This window comes from Palaemon carinicauda, chromosome 14, assembly GCF_036898095.1.
Source record: "Palaemon carinicauda isolate YSFRI2023 chromosome 14, ASM3689809v2, whole genome shotgun sequence".
Lineage (NCBI taxonomy): Eukaryota > Metazoa > Arthropoda > Malacostraca > Decapoda > Palaemonidae > Palaemon > Palaemon carinicauda.
Window position 1 is genome coordinate 29,854,846 of NC_090738.1, and position 3,473 is coordinate 29,858,318.

Genomic DNA, 3,473 nt, shown 5'->3' on the forward strand with positions numbered 1-3,473 from the left:
TCCAACCCCAGTCTGGCGTTCAATAGTCAGTGACGTTACCCACATTAGGCCTGCTTAATTTTGACCGAGGAGCTAAGAGAGGATGCATATTCTTAACCGTTTACAAGCACTTGCAGCTATCAGACCTAAAGTGTTCTTGTTTTTACTCTTGTTTCTTTAATTAACTTTGCACGGAAGGAATTCCAAGTGCCTTTGTAGTCAAGAATCTGTTGATTACGTGGATTGCCTGAATAAGTAGGCCTATTTAACCTATTCCCTCTTTCATAGACGTCATGAATTAATTCAAAATGCCCATTAAAGAAGAAGTAATGCAAAATTATAGTATTAGTTACAACAACTACAACAACAACAACACAGTTATTCCAGCTTAAGGCCATGTCCAATGTAGCAAAATAAATTACACAATTGTAAGAAACAACAACAGCAGCAGCAATGACTATAACAACAACAATAATAGTGACACTGATAGAGGTGGCATTAGCAAGATTTTACTTAAATGTCCGACTGTATCAGATTGGAAGATATCAATTTAGATATTTTCAATTGCATCCTTCCCATGTAATCAGTAATGCTTATCTAGTGCTATTGCTATTTTGAATGTTTCTAGTGTCACAGCAGTTCGCGCTTTATTATATTTACTGTAGTATCGAGGCAACAAACCCAGGAACTTCGGCTGAACGTGTCACCGATGTCGAAAGAAAAGCGCCCGGGGTTTTTGCGTTGACCCCAACAAGCAAAAACAAATTTTATAGCCGTTGCAAATCCTCCTAAACATGCACAGTTGCTCTGTCATTCTGCCAGGATTGCAGTAGAATGCACAGAATGCATGAGGCCGAGGAATGGCACATATTTTCTCCTTGAGCAATTCGGGATCTCAACACCTCCCGGCTGCGACATTTACGGCTTCTTATTTAAATTCAACAGTTTTCTGACATATCCTTCCAATGCCTGTTTTTATGCAGCCTCGTGGAAGTGTTGTCGGGCCAAACGAGGACAGGAATGCGGCAAGAAGATGAGAGAGAGAGAGAGAGAGAGAGAGAGAGAGGAGACGAGAGAGAGAGAGAGAGAGAGAGAGAGAGAATGTACTGTGACAGTATTTCTAAATTGGGGGAAATTTCCCAAATCGAGGGAGGGACATCATTGCAACGTCTGTTACCAATAAAAAATAATCTATGATGGTTTTTCTCACGAGAGAGAGAAAGAGAGAGAGAGAGAGAGAGAGAGAGGAGAGAGAGAGAGAGAGAGAGGAGAGAGAGGAGAGAGAGAGAGAGAGCGCATCTCCCAAACTGGGGGAGGGAAATTATTACACTGTCTACTACCAATAAGAAAATCTCAGATGGATTTTATCATGAGAGAGAGAGAGAGAGAGAGAGAGAGAGAGCGAGCGAGAGAGAGAGAGAGAGAGAGAGAGAGGAGAGAGAGAGAGAGAGAGAGAGAGTGGAGAAGCGGTTTGTGCTGATCATGCTTATATATGGTGAGTCTCTAGGGCATTGTTCTGCTTGATAGGGCAATGTCACTGTCCCCTTGCCTCTGCCATTCATGAGCGGCCTATAGAATCTTTAAAACTAATCTTTGCCCAGTGAGGTGAGGAGTTACTGGAGTATCGTGCCTTACATGGACCTTTAGACTGGTACAGTTGGCTTCATTAACTCCGATACACTTCACGGGAAGCTAAGGAGGCGTCTGGCCGGTGAACATTGTTGCAGGGAACGAAGTGTTTAGCAAAAGAGGAACTGTTGGCAACGCTGCCTGTAAAATGCTTGCTGAGCTTATAAATCTATGATCAAAAGCATTAATGCGGTAACACTATTTTTCTATTCAGCACTTCGTAACAATGGTAAAATGCTTTTGGTCACGTGTTTAAAAGTTTGGCGATCTTTCTTATACAGGCAGTGTTGCCAATAGTTTCTCTTTAGCTAAACACAGCTTTACGAGTTACAAGGTACAGCGTTACTTGCTACAATTTACAGATGCCAGGCGTCTCCTTAGTTTCCCGTGAAGTGTACCAGAATTAATGAAGCCAGCTGTACAGTATAGGCAACCGAGATACCCAGAGTCATCGTATAGGTAGCAGCCCCTCGATTATCAGTTGTAGTCATTTTATCGTATTTTACTTATGATCACTAGTGGGGTCATTTCTAATTTCTCAGTGAGCAACCCTATAGAACTTTTTCTTATCGATAAAGATAAACAGCTTTGGGCAAGATTAAACAAATGAGAACCAGATGAAAAATGAAATGCTGTTTGTACGTTTAAAATGACTTCTAGCTCCACCTACAGTGACCCGCTGAGAGAACAAAATAGTTATCCTTCTACAAAATTGATCAAATAACTTGGATTTAGATTGTCTTACGACTGCAACTGTTAGTGACACCGAACCTCCTACAGGAAATAACTATTATTATTAATATTACTACTTACTAAGCTACAACCCTAGATGGAGAAGCAATGCTATAAGCCCAAGGGCTCCAACGGAAAAAATAGCCCAGTGAGGAAAGGAAATAAGGAAATAGATAAACTACAGGAGAAGTAAATAACAATCAAAATAAAATATTTTAAGAACAGTAACATTATTAAAATAAAACTTCCATATATAAACTATTAAAACTTCAAAAAAAAAAAATGAAGAGAAGTAAGATAGAATAGAGGGCCCGAGTGTACCCTCAAGCAGGAGAACTCTGCCCCTCAGCAGAAAAATTTTCTGATACTATTCAGTCGTACTCTGATTATGTGAGAAGAAAGTGCTTGTGTTTAGTTTAATTAATAGATGGGAATATGAATTCCCTTTTGACTTTGATGGTGTTGTATTTATATATATATATATATATATATATATATATATATATATATATATATATATATATATATATTATATATATATATTCAAGTAACTTGTTCATTGCTTTTCTCATGGCTATAAATCCTTCATTTAATCATTTTATATTAACTAGACTCCATAAGGTACTAGAAAAGTTGGAAGACCCAGGCCTACATGGTTCAGGACTATGAAGCGTGAAGTAGGAGATGATGAATGGAGAAGTATTGATTCAAAAGCTCAAGATAGATACGACTGGATAAATCTAACCGAGAACCTTTACGTCAATAGGCTTGGGAAGCGAGATGATGATGATGAGGATACAAATAGCAAAATTTTATAATTACTTTGAATATATATAATATATATATATATATATATATATATATATATATATATACTATATATATATATATATATATATATATATATATATATATATAATTTGGGCGTACAACCCAACTTTAGTCATTAAAAACGATGATGATAATATTGATACTATATTACAAGAGAGAGAGAGAGAGAGGAGAGAGAGAGAGAGAGAGAGAGAGAGAGAGAGAGAGCAGAGAGAGAGAGAGAGAGAGAGAGAAGCGGTTAAAATGTGCACTCTACTCTGCTCATATCAACACTTAAATTAACTGAAATAAGACCATTTGGC